At 38.3% G+C, this 15,163-nt stretch overlaps 1 long non-coding RNA gene across 2 annotated transcripts in view; it reads right to left on the minus strand.

Moving 5' to 3' along the window:
• Nucleotides 1-9,409: 9,409 nt before the first annotated feature.
• The window catches only part of LOC127661427 (uncharacterized), a 56,104-nt gene continuing 50,350 nt past the window's right edge, over nt 9,410-15,163 (minus strand). The window contains exon 3 of one of the 2 annotated variants that reach the window (XR_007972760.1): nt 9,410-9,549. This is a non-coding gene — a long non-coding RNA (uncharacterized LOC127661427). Of the gene's footprint in view, nt 9,550-14,880; nt 15,046-15,163 lie in introns of those variants that run through there. The other variant, XR_007972761.1, reaches the window with a different exon arrangement.

Here is a 15,163-nt window from a genome sequence, read left to right on the forward strand (position 1 = left end):
GACCAGCAAGACCATCTTAAACCAGCTAAGACCAACAACTGAAATTCATACTGGTCTATTCTGGCCTTTTCCTCAGGGACAATAGAGGAAAAGACATGGGTGTGTTGATTGACTCAACAGTACAGTGGGAATAGCAGGAGCTAAAGATCAGATCAGATAAACACAAATGCTAACGCAAATCCGTCAGGCGCTTAGATCCATCAGACTTTTAAATCCGTCAGAGGTTAGAGATAAGACCCAGGTGGGCAGCAGTATGTCTGTATAAACACATTTTAGACAGGTTGCTCTCCAGCATGCTGGCCATATGCCTGTAAGTCTCTTGACTCACAATCCTTTCCACTGTCACCATGCTCAGCGCTCAGCTCACCTGTTCAGCAGTGGCACATGGGGGGCATGAGTTTTGTATTTAATACAGCCTGTCAAGTACAGGTCTGCTACCCGACTCAAGCCTGATGGGACCCGACAAACCATTGTGGTTCAATCTGGGTTTAAAATGAACCATGGTTTAATTATAGTAATTTTGTAGTAACCATTTTCTCTTTTTATAAAGCATAGTTTTAATGTAATTAAACATGGTGTTACTATATTAATATGGTGTTGATATAGTAACCATGTTTAATTTTCTGGTTACTATGATTTTACTACAAAATAAAACGTGCTTAAATCCCGCTCTAAAGAGAAATATTTCTCTCTAGTGCAGAATGCGCTATTCCCGCTCTACGCACATATAGACTTATGCTTATACAATAACTTAGCCAGGTGTCAGATAAGTAGCACAAAGATTTAGCTCTAGGTCCAGACTGAAGTGTCCTTCGGTCTGGATTACACCTATTGAGGACCCCTAGTGTAAATAGTAATAGAGCCACTATTTGCATGGGGGTTTAAATAGCATCTATCGCTATTTGCACATATTGTAGATAGCATCTATATAAAAAAAGAGTCTTTAAAAGTAAAAATAATTGTTTTATTTCCATTTTATTGAACATAACCCTATTATTGGCCTATTTAAACATTTTCGTCTATGTACTCATGCATCACACAAACACTTTTTGAGTGTCTTACTTTGGTGGCGTCGCATCTCACTCGTTTTTAGAATTTCTAGGAATACGGACTGTGTTTTTAAGACAATGCCAAATTAAACATATTTTGAAACATTGAAAAAACGTGTCTCAAATCCCTGCATTCTGTTGTGCTCAGTCCAGCTGTCTTTGAGCAAAAAAGGGCGTCTGTAGAAAGCTGAGCTGCTGCTCATTGGTTTAACAAGGCACGTTGCCTGTACACCTGGAATGCTGACTGCCCCCTACTGCAACATCAAGGTTGTATATCAAGCTTGAATTGCCACTATCGTAGGTACATTCTTTATTAAGGAATTTAAAAGTACAGATCATGGCATGATTAACTAAATATTAATATTATTATTGTTCTAAATATTTTATAATATAATGTATACTTTATATATTTAAAACAGTATAATAGGCTACATTTATTTAATATATACTATTATTTTTTAATTAATTATATATAATTTTGAATAATATTTTCACGCACGCACAGTCACTCACAGACATAAGAACAGAGTTGTTGAAACCGAACATGCCTGTAAATTCAATCAACCCACCTACTAAAATTTTGAAAGTGTGTGGTTTTGCAGATTTCTAAATAAAATATTTTGCTTCCAGTTATTTCAAATACCACTTGACTTTGTGTACACAACTGCAGGTGTAGCAGATTTCAACTGACCTCTGACCTTAATGACCTTGTGAAATGGGGCAACATTGCCCCATTGGGACACACAATGATGTTATTGTGTGAGTGTAGTTCATCCATTTGACTGTTAACATAATAGCTTGTTCTGCTGAGATTATATCTCTGTTTCAAAACCATAGTGAGCTACCTTGCAGTGCAGTGCCTACATAGGCAACCTCTTTATCCTCATGGAAGCTCATAAATGGATGTTTTGCAAAATCTGAATGGGCTGTAAAATACTGTTACACACACACCGTTCCTCACACGACTTTGCAGAAGTGATGTGAGTTTGGTATTAGCATGTCGCTAAGCTAACAACACAATAGTCTAATAAGCAAACACAAATATTGGAAGAAAATAGTTAATTTTAATGGAATACAAGTAAATAATGTTGTCAATATTCTTTCAAATTTGTCCGCATCTTAGATTAATTTGTTTCACTGTCTTGGTAGGGAGCTCACCAGGTTTTGTAACAAAATATATATCTAATAATACTACATTAAAGTCCACCTGTTCTATTTCTAGAACTCTCTTTCTACTTAAGTATGTTTTTTAAAGTGTGTGTGTGTGTGTGTGTGTGTGTGTGTGTACTTACTAGTTTAGGGACAATATGTCTAACCCAAAAGTGAGACAAATCGGACAAAGCCTCCCTCTAAGGACATTTTGGGATGTCCTCAGTTGGAAAAGTGATCAATACATGAATTAAATTAGGATTTTTAAAATTCTAACAATGCAAAATGTTTTCTGTTAGGATTAGGTTGTGGGTTAAAGTTCGTTTATAGTTAGCGTTTTATATATACAATATAAATTTATTGAATGTCCCCATTCAGATAGCTGAGCAAACATGTGTGCACGTGTGTATTAGTGTGTATTATTTTCCCTTGACAAGTAGAAAGGCAGGATAATGGGCTCTGTGTGTGTGTGTGTGTGTTTATCCATGGATAGACAAAAGACTGTGTGTTTTAAATAACTGCGTGTCTCTGAACAGAAAATACAAGCTCCAAAATAATTACAATAGGTTTGACAGCAGTTTTCGATAGACTTGATTTAATCGCTAACTATTGATATTCCTGTCCAAAGGTATTTGTCGGATCGACTGGAACCAGAGGTACTAAATTAACATGATTCATCAGAACAGGTGTGCTTTCCATGACAGAGTCTTGGAAATCTTTCCATACCTGTCTCCATCTGTGATCAGGTCTCCGAAACTTTAATTAATTCACAAGTTGCTTTCTGGTTTATACCAGATCTGGCACCAGACATCAGCATAACTAGAAATGTGTACTTGTCACACATTTTAGCAATCAGAATCAATCATCTGATTCAATAAATGTAGTTTGTAGAGGCTAATTTCTAACAAGGCTTTAAACATGATGTTCCAGGGTGGATATTAATTGTTTAACTGCAGGACTGTATGAATCGACAGAGAATTTGTTAATAAACACAGATCTGATGGGTTAAGCTGATATAATTGCTTATATTGTATTTCTGTCCAGCGATAGAGAAAAACACAAACCAGCCTAAATGTAATTCGACAGATGTATTCTGCTCAGAACCTCTAAATGAATGTGCTTTGAAAATGACACCAGTTCAGTCTAGAGTGCATTAACTTCTCTATTACTGTTGCAGCCTTGTGTGTGTGTGTGTGTGTGTGTGTGTGAGATGAGATGAGAGTGCTCTTTAATTCTGATTACTGTGCCAGCAGTTAGTGTTTATGGTAATATCTGCACAACAATAAAGCCATCTGCCTATGGCTTTCATTAAGCTGATTGTTTGGATGAAATTATGACACACACACACACACACACACACACACACACACACACACACACACACACACACACACACACACCATTATTAGCCGGGGGATAAATGGATAGCTGGTGTGTTTGGTCGTGGCATGGGGTTATAGGGGACAGACTTGTGTTCTACCTCAGGAAGTACGTCTATAAACTCTTGATTTATCACAGAGTAGATAATGATGATAACTGGAAATTGGGTTTGTCTATGAAGCATACTAACAAAAGTATTAAGAATGTATACTGTGCACAGTGTGGGTTGAGAGGTAACTCACTCTCTTTCTGTCCCTGCGTTCACTGTTAACTGGCACGAGACACTTCATTGTTTGACTTTCATATTATGATTTGTTCCTGTTGTGTCTCCACTAGTATCCACAGCCAAATCCCTCTAAATCTTGTTTTTAGAATCTTTCTGGCCACTTTTCACCTTTGTAAGTTGCAGGTCAGAGTCTGAAATGGATCTGTAAAACTTAGTGACTGCAGTCTCATAGGCTTAGCAGGAGTGGGGAGCTGAGCCGGGCGTTCTCACCAATCTGCGCCTTCCAAAACAACTCAGAGGAGATATTTAATACCCCAGCCAACCCCCTCTGCACCAACCCTCTGTTTTCCGCTTTGCCTGACCTTTGCTTTGGGTTTAAAGCAAATAAAATTACTGCAGAAAATAGCACATTAATTTTTAAACAGAAACCCAAGTTAGAAGATGGCGAAAACTTGACTTGTATGAAAAAGTTTGACTTTTGTTCTCATAGAGACGATAAATGTTTGGCCAACCAATTAACTAACCAATTTCAAACCAATAAAATACAGGCATCAAATTTTAACTAGCCTCCTATCCAACACTTTATTAGGTTTAGGGTTTAGGGTTTTGGTAAGGGGTAGGTTTTATGATTAGGTTTAAGTTTGTGTTAAGGGTTAAACTTAAGAAAAACCATAATAACATTGTCAATTGGTTCGTTAATTTTTCTCGATGGGAGTAAAAATTGTAAATTTTTGTACAAGCAAATTTGTGAGATTTCAAACGATTTCACCATCTCATACTATTATCATGACTTCTCATTAAAGCTGTTTTGTTTAATTTAATATGTTAAAATTCTTTCACATATCACAAATAGTTCACCTCATAATAATAATAATAATAATAATAATAATAATAATAAAAGTAATTCAGAGTAAATCATTTGCTCATGTTTTTCCAAATGCTTGTGACTTTCTTTCTGATGCAGAGTTGTTTTTAATGAATTTCACATGATGTCTTGTCAATTCAATGGCATTGGCCAATTAACCAGTAAAATATATTTGAAAATAGCAGTACTTGCAAGTCAGGTAAAGAAAGGTGTTACACCGGTTTCAGGGGTGAGCGAGGCATGAGCAGTGCGTTTTCATTTCGGCGCCCATATTAACAGTTTACACGCTTCACACTGCGAGCGTGAGACAGGAGGTGAAGCGTCCCAGACGGGGCAGTGAGCGAATAGTTTCAGCGCCGAGCCTATTTTTGCCGTGCGTCTCATGCTGAACTCATTGGCGCTAGGTGCAGTAGAAAACTAAAATAATAAGGGGATTTTAGAAAAGACGCAAAAACAAATAAACAATAATTAAACCGAACCAAATATACACTACAATTTATAGGTCTGCATCTTGACCAACCTTTTAGGAAATTTCAATTTTTTCCCATTCAATTAGATAGGAGTTGTACTTTTATGTTGCTTGTTTACAAAGAAAAGAGCCGTGGAATTATTTATTAAGCATTTATAACATTTAAGTTAAATGCTCACTATTTGGAAGGTATTGCATGAAAGTTGTTCATGTCTTTCATGTTGTTATGAATGCATATCAATGTTTTATAATGCATTTGTATGCATATTACATATTAAAGTCATTAATTAACCCCTTCATAAAGCCTTAACAAAAGAATATTAATATAAATGTTTCCGGTTAATTATATGCAAGGACAACAATACCAATCACAATTCAGTAAGTAAATAGATTAATCGGAATCATGAAAAGAATGCAAATATTACGATGACAGTACTATCAATTACATTTTTTTAATGTGGAATATTCTATCAATGTAAGTTTTACAAAAATGAATTACAAAAATGTAATACATAAAGTATGGTTTAGGGATTTAGAGCAAACCATAACCTCAATGTTTGAGGAACATCAATGCAGCGCTCTCTTGCAAGCATGATAAAAACTAGATTGTTAAAGTAGGCTTCATAACATATCAGGGTTGTATGTATTTAATGTGTATAAAGAAAGACATAGAGAGACAACGAGGGCAAGAAAAGCAGAAAAGGGACTGAATCCTGATAGATGTGTTAATGCTAGTAAAGGTCTGCTGATAGTGCTGTCCTCCAGTGAGCTGTGTACTGTTTCCTGACAGACTGATTCATGTGAGCTCTGTCTGTGTTTATCTGTGTCTGATCAACACTTCAGACATTAGCTATCCACCAACGTTTCAAACACTCAAACGCATAACTCTCATATATAAACCAGAAACATTCATGTACAGAGAAACACCTTTTCTCTATCTCTATCCCGCTCTTTGTCTGTTTTGATCACAGCACTCATAAAAGCAATGAGCTGCTCTGTCATTAAACATAGCCTAGTTAAAAGTATTTGTTGTTTATAGCAGGAGGTTCCAGCCCTGCTAGACGAGAGAGTGATGGAGAGAGGGTGGGATGGGTTTTGTTTCTGATTGTCTGTGTGGGTGTTAGACAGGTGTTGGAATGGGTTGTGAGGGGGTGGAGCAGAGATAGGTGGTAGGGAAGGGGATCATATAATACAAAATCAAATTTTCTGGGGATGTCATGAGAGCAGATTGGAGACCACCGATACAATACTCGCCAATACGTACAGTATTGTGAGACTTATGATGTTTCTGCAACTTACTCAAAGACATCATTAAAAAAAGTCATAAAATATATCAGTAGTATTTCAGTAGTCAGTACCTGTATACCTGTGAAATTTGACAATTCCCAATCCCAAAACTAATTCTAACTAATTTGTTCATTATAGGTAAACATTGTTTACATTTCTGTAAGAAATTAATCAGGACAAGGAAACAACAGTAATAAAATAAGACCAAAGAAACAAATTAAGAAAACAGCAGTATCAATATGTATTCAAATATACGTTTAGAAGAAGAAAAAAAAAAGAACACTTTTTTTTTTTACCATAAAACTTAATTGATCACCGGCTTTCACTGCATGATTATCATACATTAATATTTTTTAAAGCTACTAAATTTATCCAGCCAAGAGCAATAAATAGTCTCGATTTGTAGTTATTGTTGTTTGATTAATATTAAAGCCATAGACGGGCAGGTCTATCAGGTTTGTATGTTTACTTTAGACATAACTAATTGTGTTTTAATTAATACATCATGGCAAAAAAAGCATTTTACAGTGTACTACTGTCACAGTCACACTGGAGAACATCCGCATTACTGTAAATGCTCTTACCGCACACACACACACAGAAAGAAGGCATATGTCTGTCAGACGTAGGATGGCAAGTGGATGGTCCTTTATATTCATGAGAAATACGATACCAGATTGGTCCAAGAATCTATTACCCAACCCTCACCCTACCCATAAACCTAACACTATCCAATCAATTATCGTTTTACTCATTAATATGAATAAGTCTTCCCCTGCCATCCTGCATTTCAGAAATCTGTGCACGGTGGAGCCAAAATAAGGAAATAAAACATGATCTTCAATATTATCATTATTTGTGTAGTTTATATCGCTTTCCATTTTGACCTGTTAACGAGATCGGCCAGTGGTTGTCTTGCGATCGATTGGTCGATCACGACTGACGTAATAAGCATCCCTGCCCTAAACCAATGCCTGAACCTTACCGATTGTGTTCTAAAAGCAAATGTGAAATGAAAAGCACATTTTCTGAATCAACCACTTCATCTTGTGTTGTTTCTATGACACTTCCATCTGATGTGTCAGTTTGCGTGTTTGGCTGGGCTCGAGACTCGATCAAAGTCCAATACTCTATCAGGTGAGCTACCGTACTCTCATTGGAGTAATAGAAAATGATTCGGTCTGAAACGTAATTGTCCTCATATTCCATCGAAGGTTGCGCAAAGTAACATTAACAACGCTATCAAACAACAGGCACAACAACACCGCTAGAACATGGGCCGCCATCTTGATTGTTTTGGGTTGAATGGATCACATGACTGCATCACATGACAACAAATATGTCATTGTTATCAGATATCAGCAGTTCGTGGACAGCAGTTTGAGGGGCAGATTTTAAGAGGACATCAGCAATAAATTATAATAAATAAATAAAATATAACATCTTTAAAGGAGCACTCAGTAATTTTTGGTTGATGTCATCTTGGACTTACACTGATCCCTAGGGACCTGAATAGAGCACCATTGAAATGCAATAGTTTTCACAATGCAAAAAAAATCTTAATTACTATTTTTGTCTTGCTTTCCAGTAATAAATGTTCTTAAACCAAGATATATTTACTTGACATGCAAAATGGCACGAGATAATTTGTCTTGTTTTCAGAGAAATCTGAAAAAAGTATGTAAACTTCATGCATAAAACAAGAAAAAAAAGGGGCTGACCTGTTTTAGACAAGACAAAAATACTAATTAAGAAAATGATGCCACTTTAGAAATGTACAGTCAGCCATGATTACTTTAATCCATGTGTGAAATAATCCATTAACAGGGCAACATTTCCCAAAAGCATCACAAGCTTAAGTTAATCGTAGAGACCATTGGCGCCAATGGTTTCTATGATCTACATAGGCTTACCATACTTTTGGGAAATGCAGCTCTGTAAAAAAAAGAGTGCACCTTTAAAAAAGCAAATGGTAAGCCCCATGTGTGTATGAACCTGCTTTCATGTTTGTTTGTGTGTGTGGTATAGTGATTAGCAGTGCGTTGTGTGTTATAGTTCAGTTCAAAGGGCTGAAGTTTGTCTCATTTATCCGTGCTGTCAGTGTGAGCTGATCAAAGTTAACTAAGACACACACAGATCACCGTTTCTGTCACTCTCCATTAATCCATGTTTGATCAGCACAGACACACCTTTCCAAGGACGTTCAGTCACTTTTTAAACACATCTAAACGTGTTGAAAAACAGAAGGTGTCAATCCACTATTGTCCTTTGTCATATCCTCTATTTCATAATTCTAATTAATGTATGGCATCGCCAAACCCCCATACACACCTGCATCAGAGTGAGATACCACTTTTGTTTTAGATCAGTGGTTCTCAACCCATTTGACTCCAAGGCCCTCATAGTCCAAGACTATATTTGAAGGCCCCCTCATCCGAAACTAGACGTGTCTGATTAAAATAATCAATCATGGATATTATTTTACACTAGAAGTTTCAGAGAGAGTTTGTGTAAGTCAACTTGAGGCCACCATTTTCATGTAATGATTAGTATTCATTTACAACCCTGACATCCATATTAGTATACAGTACATAGTCACCTGATAGATCTCCTGCTGCTGAAATGACACCAGTTTGCCAAATAGTGACTAACCCTTAACAACATTCTGAGGGTCGTTTAGCACTCGTTTAGGCCCATCTGCAGTCACAGCCCCATGACCCTTGATCACCCCAACACACTCACTGCTCACTCACTCACAGGGCTCCCTGTGGGGCTGCTGTCATGCTAAACTACATACATTTTAATGGCCAAGTGGCAAAATGTGAGTTCACTAAAGGTCTCAGTCAGTGGGCTGGAATTTAGAGTTGTGAAAGTGTGCAAGTTTACAAAATTTGTTCAAGAGAACCATGTACCTTCATGTCAGATTTTATTGATGTTCAGAGTATAAAATAAAACAGCATGATAATGTCTCTTCCTGTTTTACTGTTTTTGTTTAAACGTACATTTTTTGTGAGGTTAATGTATTTTTCCTTCCTCTTGGGTTTGGACACTTCCCACAGACCTACACGATCAATCTGGGCCTGAGGTGGAGTTGATTGCGATCTTTGTTTTACAGATGGTCCGCCTACAGAGATACAAAAGTTTTATCTTACTGTTTGTTTTTGATAATTTCCTTGCCAAATCAGTTGCTTGCCGGTGCTCTTTTTATTGATCTCTTACCTGAAGGAAGTTCCATAAAATCTACTTCAAGCAGTTGCACTTTAGATTTAAGAGTTCAGATACAGTTCAACTTCTGTTGATTCACTTAAAGCTGAAGTGTGTAACTTTTTCAGTGTTACATAAATACTTCCTCCTATCTCAGCTTAAATAAGTAAGCCATTTGTAGGTTCATTTAAAAATGTGATCTCAGAGTACAGAGCGATTACCTTTCTGTCAGCTCGAAACAGTCTGGTCATTCTCCGTTGCCCTCTCTCATCAAAAAGGCATTTCCGTCTGCAGAACATCCGCTTACTGGATGTTTTTTTTTTTTTTGGCACCATTCTGAGTAAACTCAAGTGACTGTTGTGTGTGAAAATCCCAGGAGTTCAGCAGTTACAGAAATACTCAAACCAGCCCGTCTGGCACAAACAATCATACCATAATCGAAGTCACTGAGATCACATTTTTTCCCCAATCTGATGGTTGATGTGAACATTAACTGAAGCTCCTGACCGTATCTGCATAATTGTATGCATTGCACTGCTGCCACATGATTGGCTGATTAGATAATCACATGAATAATTAGGTGTACATGTGTACCTAATAAAGTGCTCAGTGAGTGTATATCCATATGCACTGTGTAGGTGGGCACATTTTCAGAATTTCACAGAGCCAATACAGATGCCTGGATCAGACCGGTGGAGCGATGCACAAGATTTTGGTTCACATCACCTCAACTGCATAATTGCTTTAGTGAATCGGTTTTAAAACAACACAAACAGCTTGTGCAAATAAACAACAATATCAGCGGGTGCAATTAATTCTTAGTGAATTCCTCCCTGAATGTTCTTCTTTGAAGTACTCCGAACCCAATGGCCATTTCGACCCCTGTAACTCTCACAACACATGGCTTCCTACTCAAACAGCAAAGAACACTGCATGGTACTCAACCAAACTAAGAATTTGCCAAGAAGAGTCGCCCACCCAATGAGAACTGCCCAAACTGAAAAAAAGCCAATTGCTTTAAAAGTCAACTGAACAATACTCACTTCTGAACCCTGTAATCTGTCCTGGCCCGTCATGTTTGATTAGACCTTGTCGCAGCACTGATGGAAGTATCAGACAAACTCTTAGCTCACAAACTTTCATCAGCAAAGAGTTTGAGCCAAAAAAGTGTAGTCCTCTGTTACTGCCAAGGAGGTCCAATATAGCTGAAGAAAGCTGTCTGTTAGCCTTTCAATTCATATCAAAGGCAGTTTCTTGACTACTGCATGCAGTCCCCGAAGTACGCAACCTGCATGATGCCATATTTGCTTATAGGCACTCAGTTTAAGAAACATTTGTTTGAGCCAATCACATAAAGGCCATGTAACTTATTCTGTATTTTAAAGTAAAACTAAGGACGACAATATAGGTTTAGAAAAATCAAATAAAAACATTTATGTCACGTAATTCCGAACAAAATCTGGCCAAAAAGAACGTGTTTTTGAGTTTGTTGTGCTGGTTTGAATCAGCTTGCCTGCTTGAACTTTCAGGAAAACTTTGTACTGGGCTGTTAAACACATTCATACTCCATTGGTCCAAGTCATAGGTGGGCTACACCTACTTTGATGGCAACATCTTGTCACCCTTGGGAGGAACCAGACTCTGGCAAGGCACATGTTACATATACATAGTATGCTTACTGCACTACTAGTCACATTATGATCATTGATGAGTGAATACATCCCAGTCCTCTATGTCTCTGCAGTTGCAGTAAAGGTTAAAATTAGCTGCACTGGTAACCATCTGCACTGCTTCAGTGAACTTTAAGACCTTCAAGCGGCATCCTGTTTCACTGCCAATCGAGTTTACGGCTGGTCTGACTCAATGGAGTTGTGTCCAGAGAGCTGATAATTCAATATTAATGCTCCAATGTTACTGGCTCTAATTATGCCATCTTTAATGCAGCCAGAGATTAAATATGCAATATAAAATCTGAGCTGGAGAGTGGGCAGTGGACAGCTCTATTTAACAGGGCTGACTGAAGCTAAAACCCACCCAAGTGTCAAACCAGCTGACTGCGATTTACAATGACACTCTCAATTTCAAGCTCACTTGATTACTGAGGAGGTTCAAGAGGTTTGTCGATGGCCGATATATGTTGTCTGTAACTGCTCATTTGTGATAAGCATCACCAAGTGTCTCAAATATGTCTATTATAGCAACTGACGTTCTGTTAAATATTAAGCTGTTATGAAAGGTTGCAGCTGTCTGACCGCTCATGCAGAGCATAGTGTTGTTCTGTAGTTGACTGGCTGTTTTGACAGTTCTGAGCAGGGCTTACACACAGCAGGCTTTGTCTTCAGGACTCTTAGAATGTGTGTCGAGCCGTCGGTCAATGTGCTGTATTAGTATTTAGACACCTTGCGTTTACTTTCAATGTAGACTAACCTCAACATTGCTGAAGTACCAGATTGACAAGTGCTTTTGAGAATGAAGTAATAACTGGATTTCCCAAAGTTTGCCAGGTGAGTGGCATCAGATCTTCCAATTTTGTTTAAGGAATGTAGTTCAAGATGTGTATTTTTTTTAAATGTAAACTGCTTTCTTGTAGCCCAGCTTTATTTGCAGAGTCAACTGTAAGTAAGCCATTTATTGGTTGATCACCCCAAAAAGTGTAAACACTTTGCCTAAATGCCTCTGTGGTGCTTTAAAACAATTATCTATTTGTTTGAGTGGCTCAATACTGCAACATTAGCTCAACCAATGGTGCGAGTTTGGAGCGGGTCAATCTTTTAGATCAATCAATGGCAGACGGAATGTATTCGGAAAGTTGTTTAAAAAAATACTTATTTAAAATGAATCAGAATAAGAATCAGAATGAGCTTTATTACCAAGTGTTCTCACATACACAAGGATTTTTTTTTTGGTGATAGAAGAAACAAGTGCACACACAAAATTACAGTGAGATACGGAGCATAAAACAAGGTAAGAGTATAAATAGACGTACAAATAATAGGACATATAACAGAATGGTGTATGTATATGTGCAAGTGGTAATGTATGTGCAAGGTAGGGGTATGTACAGTTATTGAATTAAATATGTGAATTTACATACAGGTCCTTCTCAAAAAATTAGCATATTGTGATAAAGGTCATTATTTTCCATAATGTCATGATAAAAATTTAACTTTCATATATTTTAGATTCATTGCACACCAACTGAAATATTTCAGGTCTTTTATTGTTTTAATACTGATGATTTTGGCATACAGCTCATGAAAACCCAAAATTCCTATCTCAAAAAATTAGCATATTTCATCCGACCAATAAAAGAAGTGTTTTTAATACCAAAGAAAAGTCAACCTTCAAATAATTATGTTCAGTTATGCACTCAATACTTGGTCGGGAATCCTTTAGCAGAAATGACTGCTTCAATGAGGCGTGGCATGGAGGCAATCAGCCTGTGGCACTGCTGAGGTGTTATGGAGGCCCAGGATGCTTCGATAGCAGGCCTTAAGCTCATCCAGAGTGTTGGGTCTTATGTCTCTCAACTTTCTCTTCACAATATCCCACAGATTCTCTATGGGGTTCAGGTCAGGAGAGTTGGCAGGCCAATTGAGCACAGTAATACCATGGTCAGTAAACCATTTACCAGTGGTTTTGGCACTGTGAGCAGGTGCCAGGTCGTGCTGAAAAATGAAATCTTCATCTCCATAAAGCTTTTCAGCAGATGGAAGCATGAAGTGCTCCAAAATCTCCTGATAGCTAGCTGCATTGACCCTGCCCTTGATAAAACACAGTGGACCAACACCAGCAGCTGACATGGCACCCCAGACCATCACTGACTGTGGGTACTTGACACTGGACTTCAGGCATTTTGGCATTTCCTTCTCCCCAGTCTTCCTCCAGACTCTGGCACCTTGATTTCGAATGACATGCAAAATTTGCTTTCATCCAAAAAAGTACTTTGGACCACTGAGCAACAGTCCAGTGCTGCTTCTCTGTAGCCCAGGTCAGGCGCTTCTGCCGCTGTTTCTGGTTCAAAAGTGGCTTGACCTGGGGAATGCGGGATGTTTCTACTCCAGACTCAGTCCACTGCTTCCGCAGGTCCCCCAAGGTCTGGAATCGGTCCTTCTCCACAATCTTCCTCAGGGTCCGGTCACCTCTTCTCGTTGTGCAGCGTTTTTGCCACACTTTTTCCTTCCCACAGACTTCCCACTGAGGTGCCTTGATACAGCACTCTGGGAACAGCCTATTTGTTCAGAAATTTCTTTCTGTGTCTTACCCTCTTGCTTGAGGGTGTCAATGATGGCCTTCTGGACTGCAGTCAGGTCGGCAGTCTTACCCATGATTGCGGTTTTGAGTAATGAAACAGGCTGGGAGTTTTTAAAAGCCTCAGGAATCTTTTGCAGGTGTTTAGAGTTAATTAGTTGATTCAGATGATTAGGTTAATAGCTCGCTTAGAGACCCTTTTCATGATATGCTAATTTTTGAGATAGGAATTTTGGGTTTTCATGAGCTGTATGCCAAAATCATCAGTATTAAAACAATAAAAGACCTGAAATATTTCAGTTGGTGTGCAATGAATCTAAAATATATGAAAGTTTAATTTTTATCATTACATTATGGAAAATAATTACCTTTATCACAATATGCTAATTTTTTGAGAAGGACCTGTATGTACATTAGATATTTATTTACATTATTGCACTGTAAGGGAGTCCTGAAGACAGTTTAATTGTTAAAAATGGCCTGAGGGTAAAAACCTGTACATCTCCAGAGTGAGGAAACTTGCAGGCAGAATCACTCTGGACCCCACACACCCTGCCCAATCCATCTTTTAACTGTTACCCTCTGGCCGGCACTACAGAGCACTGAGCGCCAGGACATCCAGGCACATTGTGATTCTGCCTGCATGTTTCCTCGCTCTGGAGATGTACAGGTCTTGGAGGGTGAGCAGTGTGGGTCCAAGAATACAAATTACTGAGGAGCACCAGTACTAATAGTGAGGGTCCCGGATGTAAGTTTCCCCAGTCTCACAAGCAACTGCCTATCTGTTAGAATGCTGGTGATTCATCAACAGATTGGGGTGGGCATGGAGAGCTGGGTCAGTTTGGATAAGAGAAGATTAGGCAGGAACTGAAGTCCACAAATAGGATCCTTGCATAAGTCCTGGTCTGTCAAGGTGTTGCAGGATATAATGCAGTCCCATGTTGACAGCATCAATTCCAATTATTTTATATTATTTTATTTTAAACATCTGGGCCTAAAGCTTTCCTAGTCTTCTGTTTCTTGAAGACCAGCACACATCCTCTTCACAGACCATAAGTGCATGTTGAGTAGCAGGATGGGGAGGAGTGGGATTCCATGAAGTGTTGGTTTGTGTGTGAAGTGAAGATCAGAGCGGGGGAGGGGTGTGAGACTGGACTTTTCAAACCTGCAGTAAAACACATTCAGAGCAACAGCCATTTGTTGATTCTCTACAGTGCGAGAGGGTGGTGTCTTGTAATTGGTGATGCTTTTAAGGCCTTTCCACACAGTTGCAGGATCATTGG

This window comes from Xyrauchen texanus, chromosome 21 (genome assembly GCF_025860055.1).
Source record: "Xyrauchen texanus isolate HMW12.3.18 chromosome 21, RBS_HiC_50CHRs, whole genome shotgun sequence".
Taxonomy (NCBI): Eukaryota; Metazoa; Chordata; class Actinopteri; order Cypriniformes; family Catostomidae; genus Xyrauchen; species Xyrauchen texanus.